This window comes from Peromyscus leucopus, chromosome 22 (genome assembly GCF_004664715.2).
Source record: "Peromyscus leucopus breed LL Stock chromosome 22, UCI_PerLeu_2.1, whole genome shotgun sequence".
In the NCBI taxonomy this organism is placed as follows: Eukaryota; Metazoa; Chordata; class Mammalia; order Rodentia; family Cricetidae; genus Peromyscus; species Peromyscus leucopus.
In genome coordinates this window covers 47,040,060-47,049,086 of record NC_051081.1, presented here as the reverse complement: position 1 = coordinate 47,049,086, position 9,027 = coordinate 47,040,060, and positions in this window count along the sequence as shown.

Sequence of the window (9,027 nt, the reverse complement as noted above, 5' to 3'; positions counted from 1 at the left end):
CAAATGATCCTTTCAGAGGAGTTGTAGAAAAATTATAGTTATGGAATATTAAACATATTTTTATTGTTGGGGGGGTCACCCCAACATGAGGAACTGTATGAAAGTGTCACACGTGAGGAAATTTGAGAATGACTGAAAGGAATATTTTTGTTTATGAAGCAACCTCCTCTCATAGGAATTCTGTAAGGATGACAAACACCACACCTGAGGAATTCAATTGGATAAACTGATCAAAATTAATGGTATCATTTTCTTCCTCAGAGGATTAGGAACAGCCTGAAACTCAACACTGGCTATAGAAATCCAAGCAAATTCATACTATATGATATTTTTCCTAAAGTGAATCCACTTATCACGATCGCTGCTGTATCTGTTTAGTGATAAGCAGTGTTGCTACATTCTGGACATCAAGGCCAAACACAGAAAACATGAGTTCAAAGGGGTCTTAAGGAAGCACAGGGGAGACTAGACATGGCACACACGGTTATCACTGGTGGCTTATCTCACTGATAAAATACCCATATTCTTACTCTATTTTAAATTGGATCTCTATTACTTATAGTAGAATGTATCAAAGGGAAATGATCAATGAGAGCTTCAGAATAAGGTGGATATGGCAGGCCTATATAAAAAAATGTCTAATAAATAATTGATTCAGATGTATGCAGTTTGGTAACATTTTCTGGTACTTGCCTTGTGATCATTATGTTTTCACAATTCTAGAGACTTAATTCTGGTATTTACAGGTAAATATATAATAATCACTACATCCACCTGTTCATGAGGATGTGCTTATTCTGTTAATGTACATGTGGGCTTTCACAGACACAATAAATATTAATTTATAAGGCTGAGGTGGAGGTTGTTAATGATAATTATTTTCCAAGTCAAGGAGCATCCACTCAAAATCACTGTGTCTGTTCCACATTATGTATGCCTAAGGATACCTGACAATTTGGTAATGTCTGGAATAACTTTTGGTTATTACAACTGGAGGAAAACAATACTGATGTCTAGTGAGTAGAATGAAGGTCTATTTTTAAGTAACTAGCAATGTATGTGACTGAACAATAAATGATTAGGTTGCACAAAATGTTAGCAGTGCTAGGGTTGATAAATCTCAGCATAAGACTCTACAAATACTCATTTTCCCCCTCTATTCACATATTGATTGTAAAAGTAAAATAGAAGCCAATCATTCTTTAAGTGAAGGGATATTGCTCTAGCTAAAAATAAAATTTGAGTGTGTCCCAGATAATGATGTCTTAGTTCTTTATTCTAGACAGATTTTTGGCAAAACAGCCATTAATTCATCGACTAGAACAAGAATATAATGTGTATCTCCCAGGTGATTTCAAGATGAAAGTAGCACTGGATTCAGCTAATTAGTAGACTGCATATATTTTATAACATTTAACTGTGACATAATGAAAATGAACAAAAGTTGAAAGAAAAATGCAAAATTATTTCCTCCACTTTTATCTTTAGGTTATCCTTGAACATATAAGTTATAGACATCAATACTTTAAAGCTTCCAAATTCATGTACAATGTACCTTTTTTGCTCAAAGTAAGTAAGCATATACATATGTTCAAATGTTTATTTTCTTTTTTAAAAAAAATTTCTATGTTTTTTGAGGTGTTTTCAATACATGGTTTCTCTGTGTAGCCCTAGCTGTCATTGAACTTGGTTTGTAGACCAGTCTGGCCTCAAATTCACAGAGATCCACCTGCCTCTGCCTCCCGAGTGCTAGTATTAAAGACATGTACCACCACGTCCTTCTGCAAATATTTAATTTTTTTTTATAGTAAAAACTTTCAGTGTTTTTCCTTCTGGTTTCTTGAAATGAAGGTAAAACTATTATCAGCAACTCTCTCTCTCTCTCTCTCTCTCTCTCTCTCTCTCTCTCTCTCTCTGTGTGTGTGTGTGTGTGTGTGTGTGAGTGAGTGAGTGAGTGAGAATGCCTTGTACTTGTGCCATACATATACCTTCTTGATGTTCACTAACCCACTTTTCACCATCCACACACTGTGGCCTCTTGTAACTAACATTCTAGCCTATGCATCAATCTTAACAATGTTTTCAATTCTGTACAGTCCTGAAGATCTGTGGTGCTTGTCTGTCTTTGACAGTACAGACACCCTTGTATTCTTTTGTTTATGGATATCTTGCTTTAGAGTGAAATCTAAACAATGAGAAAAAATCCTGACTATTCTTCTTTTGGACAAGATTGCAAATACTTACATATTGGTGTGTATGCTTGCATGGAAACCAGGGTTTGCCAACTCATAAGTGTTCATCATGAGGACACTGGAAAGAGCCTATGATGTAGGAATTCGGAAGCCTTGTTAAACTGCTGACCAGTCCCTGCCCTTGGCCCTTCACCATGTTACTAATCCACCAAACATGTGTCCTTGCTCAAATTGGAGGCTGACACTAGCCTCATATCATTAATATCTGTGTGCACATTCGTAGGCATTCAGAGTCTAAGTTAAAATTAAATTAGCAAATGTCCCTGAAAGGTCTAGAATCAGAGGGTGCCTGAAAGGCCAGGACAGTCTTAATGGCTAGAAGTCATTCCTACCTACGAAGACAGGAACATCTTGCAGGTAATTACTTCTGTCTTCTGAGATAACTGCTACTGTTTGCCAGCACAGCAGGGCTCCCAGCAGAAGCAACCTTGCTCTCCCTGCATCTGCTCGGGAGAAATCAAGAAATAATTACCTTTTTATTTGAAGACTTGATTGATGGAGCAGCCTTCCCCGTGGCTATAGAGAGATAAACTGGGCCATGGAGAATAACCTGGGTTTTATTCAGACTTGATTACTCCTGTTGCAGGGATAATTTGAGTTCAGGGCACAGAGTATCACAGCTGATTAAAGAGAAGTTTCTGGGCACATTGACTCTCAGACATCTTGATTACAGAAATTGTGGGCTCCCATTCCATGCTCGTGAATACACTGAGAACATGACACCCTGCATTGCCAAGATGGAGTTCTGCTTTCTATGAATATAGGAGAAAGAAAATGAAAAAGTCAAAGGTAGAGTCACAGAAGAGAACCATGAGGGAGGCAAACACTATTCCCCAAGGATATGCCAATTACCACAATATTATGGATCAAAATGAAACATTTCAAAAGTGCTAATTGTGTTGGATAAAGTCTTTTTCTCCCAGTGAGGATGTGAGATGTATGACTACCTCAACCACCAATGAGGAATTAGCACTAACCTCTCACTCAAGTCTAAGCCCTAAGGATGGTAAACACTTCAGTCATGAGCTCTTATTAACTTGACTGCATTTTTGTTTTAAAATATACTCAAATATAAACTGAAAAGGGGGTTTTTCAAAGCTAGATTGGATAATAGGGGAAGCAGAAGTGAGGAAACCTGTAGGCTGAGGAGCACGGTGAGTTTCCCAAATGGAAAGCTAATTAGAAGAGGGTGTTGGTATAATCCAGAGCACCCGAGATCCTCTTTGCACACACTTTCTGGAAATTTCTCAAACCCTTTTATCCCTATGAATTTAAGTTTTCTTCTCAAACATCGGGCACGACAGATCTGCCCATTAGAAGTTTCTGGAAATCTGCATGCCATTGCAAATGTAACATGCTATATAGATTACTTGTAAAGGGCTGCCAAAGAATTTGTCATTACCATTAACAATGTTATGTAAGTAGTCATTAGGAGAAAGGAACTCAAATTCTAAAATACAGCATGCTATCTATCCCATATTAGCTACTTTGAGTTGCAATGCTGAGAACACTTTGCAGAAAACACTTGAAGGAGAACAGATTCATTTTGGCTTGCATTTTCACAGCTCACAGTAATGGCAAAAACACTGTGCATTCACTGGGTTATGGAACCATGGCAGACTAGGAAGCACAGAGTGAGACTGTAACTAGCAGCCCAGTATCTCTGAGCAAAGAGCATCCTTAGTGATCCACTCCTCAGATCAACACCCCATCCTAAAATGTTTCCACAGCCTTCCAAAATGGTTTCATCAGTTGGGGTATAAGCTTTCAATGCAGGGGCATATGGAGGTCTTCTCCTTCTAACAGGGAGAGTTGATTTTCAACAATAGTGACAGAGAAAACAGTGTTCAGTAAGAGTACAAGGAGAACATCATGGACATAGCCAAGTGCCAAGACATTTATATTTTCTAAACCTTATCTCTTGACTGTTGAATAAAGAATAATTAGCATAATGTATATAAACATACTTAATTGGTTAAATATGCATTAAAAATCAATGAGAGTGGTGACAGCAACACTAGTTTAATGTTAGTATTGATGATAGAAATAGTAATAGATTACAATTATTTTTAAATAAGATCAGTTTCTACTTAGGTTGTCTGAGTTCACTAATTGGAAATACTCAGTCCAGAAAAAAAACTGGTATTTTGTCTGTCAGGCTTTACTAAAATCTCTTTGGTTTGCACACATATTTAAGTATGCAATTGTACTGGGATATTTCATGAGTTTTAAGAATGAATATTCACACATTATTTTACAAATACATATACACATACATTTTACACACACAGTTCAAAGAGAAAATAATCTTATTTTATTCTCTTTGATGTCCTTTGGTGGAAGGATAATGAGTTTAGAGTATTTTGTGAACATTTGACAATTTTAAAGTATAAAATCACAGTATTATATGTAATGTTTATGGTAAGTAACATAAACTAAAAAAATGAAAGCCCCAAATTTAAATCTATACAATATTACATAGGATATATTTTATTATCCATAAATATCAATGTATATAAAATATTAAAGTTTAAGACATTATTAGCATGCTAAGTGCTATTTTATGGTTATTAGGTAGCTGCATATTGCTGCTGTGAGGACCAGCCCTTGGCAGCTCAGGTATTGAAGGGGAGCCATGGAATCCAGAACTAATCACTCAATTGGACTTTTCTATCTGAGGGAGTAAAACTTAATTCTCTAGGGCAGGCAAGTGGAGCAAACTTAAACCTCTGGGGTCGGTGAAAAGAGGAAACACACACACACACACACACACACACACACACATACACACACACACACACCCCTTCAGGGTCTTTTTATCATCTCTCATCTTCTTTATTTCTTTTCTTACCTCTATCCAGATATATCCCATCTAGGTATTCTTGATTTTTCCTTTACAACTTATATACCCCAGAAAAATCTTTCAATGATTATATTCTATCTGTAAGTGAATGATTACAATACAAACAAGTAAAAATGTGTTCCATATCCCTTACATGATTAAACATTTTACATATTACAGGTGAAAAACAAATTATTCTCAAGAACTTACGTACATTCATGTCCAAACAACTTGTTATAGATTAACAGAGTGTAAGCAAGCAGGATATTTTTCTTAGCAGTTCTTATACTGGCATGTTGCATTTTGTGGTTACAAAGAAACAACCAATCTTTTTTTTTTATTTATCTCAAATGGTAATCTTAAAAGACTAACAAAGTTAAACTTTCATATATGAAAAAGAATCAGTCAGCTCTATTTTAAATATTCATATTGCATACCCACTCATGAACAGTTTTTTGTATCAGGAAGCTGAGGGCAGCAATGGGTACAAGGAATTAATCCTCACCCTTGATCACCAGCCCATCCTAGCAAGATTTGTCTGCCAGCAAATTGTTTTGTTCCCTGTTCTCAAGGAGTCCCTTGTTCAACTATTAAAAGTGTGTCTTTCTAAACTTGAAATTTTCCCCAAGATTTTCTACCTCAAAGCCATTAACAAAAATGCCTTAACCTAACCTTACTAACATTTCTACATGTCTACATTCTTTCTAAGGGTGGGGGTTGAATCATCAATCTGCTCCAGCAGCAATGCTTGGAAACAGTCAGCCACTATTATTGTAAGGACCAGGAAGTAACCTTGCCCTGTGAGTGCCTTTTGAGAGTTTTCATACAATCCATAGATTCCCGGGGATGTGGTTACCACAAAAGCAACAATCAGAGTTATGCTCAGTAACAGTGTGAGATCTTCAGGACACTTAGTCTTCTGGGCTTTGCCTCTCCAAGGCTCACTCAAGCATGGCTTTGCCAACTGCCCAGCCATGTTCCTTGAGTTCCAATGCTGCCTGTTGATCCCCTTCCATGGCCCCTGACAGCAGATGAATATTTAAATTAAAACAGCTTCAATTTTTTATATTTAACCATACCTCGAAGATTTTATTATAATGTATTTACTAGCAATCATTCCCCTGCCATGGAATAATCTATAGATTAAATTGTGGATTATGTTCTTTTCTTTCATTATCTGAGAGCCAGTTGCTCAGTGAAAGGTTGGATATGTAATTTGTAAGTAATAATGGAAAAATAGTTGGCTGATCTTCACAATTCAAATGCCACAAACACCTAAAGAAGAAATTTCAGTACCGTGTAGGAATCCAAATAAAATAAAGTCAAAATTATAAAGCGGTGTCTGTATATTCATGCAATTTGCTGACTCAATATAGTCACAATGACCAATGACCAAGATACTGAATAAATATAGTTGTTCATTGACAGGTGAAGAAAAGGATTACATTCACACAGTAGAATACTATTTAACCCTAAGAATGAATGTGATTTTTATCATCAGTAGGAATTGGAAGATAGCATGATAGGTAAGCTAAGCCCAACATACAAATACAAGTCCTGTGTCTACTTAACATATGGAAGCTAAGCTAAAATGCAGAACTCATAGAAGCAGAGGGGACAGTAGTGCTCAGTGCTCAGTGTGTTAGGAAGGGTTTAGAAGTGGAAGAAATGAGAGAAAAAGTTATGAGTAGAGGTGTGATTCAATAGGAAGAATAAGTTCTAATGTTCCATATAATAGCTAGTCAACTGTGATTGACAAGTTTCAAAACATCTATTAGAGGGTATTTTGAATCTCCCCAACACATCATGTAATACATATTGAAGATCATGAAGATGTCATCTGTGGGGATATTGTGTTCCCCAAAATATTGTGCACTCTAATAAACTTATCTGGGGTCAGAGAACAGAACAGCCACTAGATACAGAGGCCAGAAAATGGTAGCACACACGCCTTTAATCCTATCACTTGGGAGATAGAGATCCATCTGGATCTCTGTGAGTTTAAAGCCACACTGGAAACAGCCAGGCATGGTGACTCATGCCTTTAATCCCAGGAAGAGAGCCTTTAATCCCAGGAAGTGATGACAGAAAGCAGAAAGGTATGTAAGGTGTGGAAACCAGAAACTAGAGCTGGTTAAGCTTTTAGGCCTTTGAGCAGCACAATTCAGCTGAGATTAATTCTGGATGAGGACTCAGAGGCATCCAGTCTGAGGAAACAGGATCAGCTGAGGAATTGGCAAGGTGAGGTAGCGGTGACTTGTTCTGCTTCTCTGAACTTCCAGCTTTAACCCAATACCTGGCTCTAGGTTTGTTTTTATTAATAAGACTCTTTAAGTTTCATGCTACAGTTATCTACATTGCTCTAGTTATTAGCAGCTCCTGTACATGTATAGGTACAACACAGTTACTTATACATGGAGAGCTGACAAGGAGTCTGCCTTGTCCAGTGTGTATTTCCAGTTCGCATATGAAAGTGATGGGGAATAAAGCTGGGGTGATATCAAGTCCACTGAAAGTTCTGCAGGTCTCCAGGGTTCAAGCACAAGTTTGTCAGTTTCTAGCTTTCTTGACAGCTGAAAGCCAAATCATTAAGATACAAGAAGTGGCTGGGAATGTAAATTTGTCGGTAATAATGGAATCATTTGGAAAGTCAGTGAAGATAATTGGTAGTAGCTGGAGAGAGTCATATTTAATACTATTAGTATTCCTAGACTGGCACAAAGAAGATGATGTGTGATAGAAATCATTATTGTCATTGTTATTAGCTATTAAAAAAGCTTCACTTACCTTAGCTTAAGGTGATTTATTGCCCTTACCAGGCCTTCCATGTATGTGACAGGTAATACTGACATAAACAGCATTTTCATAGTCTAAGTGCAAATGGATGACCCGCTTTGTAGTTTCATGAAAAATGTAATCAATGACCACAGAAAATGGTCTGTACTTGAAAGATGCAAAGCTTGTGGAGAAGCATCATTTCACTTTCACTTTACAATTTTCCATTGGTCCTCTGGGTGGGCTCTTGTGCCTAGGAGGTGCTGAATGTGCTGCTCATTGAGAAATGCTGTTGCTAAGACAGGGGTAAAGTTTCACTTACATTTCCAGGTTTCTCAAAACATAAAAAAACACATTACCTACAGACACACTAGTGCAATTAAGAAAATAGAAAATCAATGTGCAGTACTGTTAGCTACAAGGTCAGGGGAGCTTCATTCAAAATACCCCAACAGTATGGCCAGCTAAACAAGGCGTGAGCATGGATGACACCAGTAGATACAGTAACATGGAAGGGGGAAATACTATGGGGCCCCACGCCTAGACAACAAAGTATAGGGAACAATTGATGAGAAAGGGCAAATTAGTCTTCCCTGGAGATGAACCCCATAATTGGTTATCTAATTCTAAATACTCAGCCCCAAAATAAGATATATACAAGCAATATTGAATGGACTCAGTCGTTTGTGAATATACATAAGCTTATATCGCAATACTAAATATTACACACACACACACACACACACACACACACACACACATATCAAAGAAAAAGAAGGCATGAAGGAAGGAGTAACCAGAGACATGGGGTAGGGTTTCAAGGGAAGAAAGGAAAAGGTGGGTATGATGTAACTATATGTTAATTAAAATTATAAAGTACAGAGGAAAATATATTTTTCACTTGAAAATCAAGATTGGAAAGTTTTTTTGTAAATTCAAAAGTTGGCTCTTGGGAATTAATGAACAGGTAGAGTTGGCTGATGTGTGTGTGTGTGTGTGTGTGTGTGTGTGTGTGTGTGTGTGTGTGTGTTCAGGACAGGGGTATGTACAGACTGTTAATTCATTCTTTGAAATTAGTTGACAAGTATATTTATGTGAAGCGAATATGCTATTAGGCTTGCAGTTATTAAACTGAAAATGCTGTGAAAGGTTACTCCA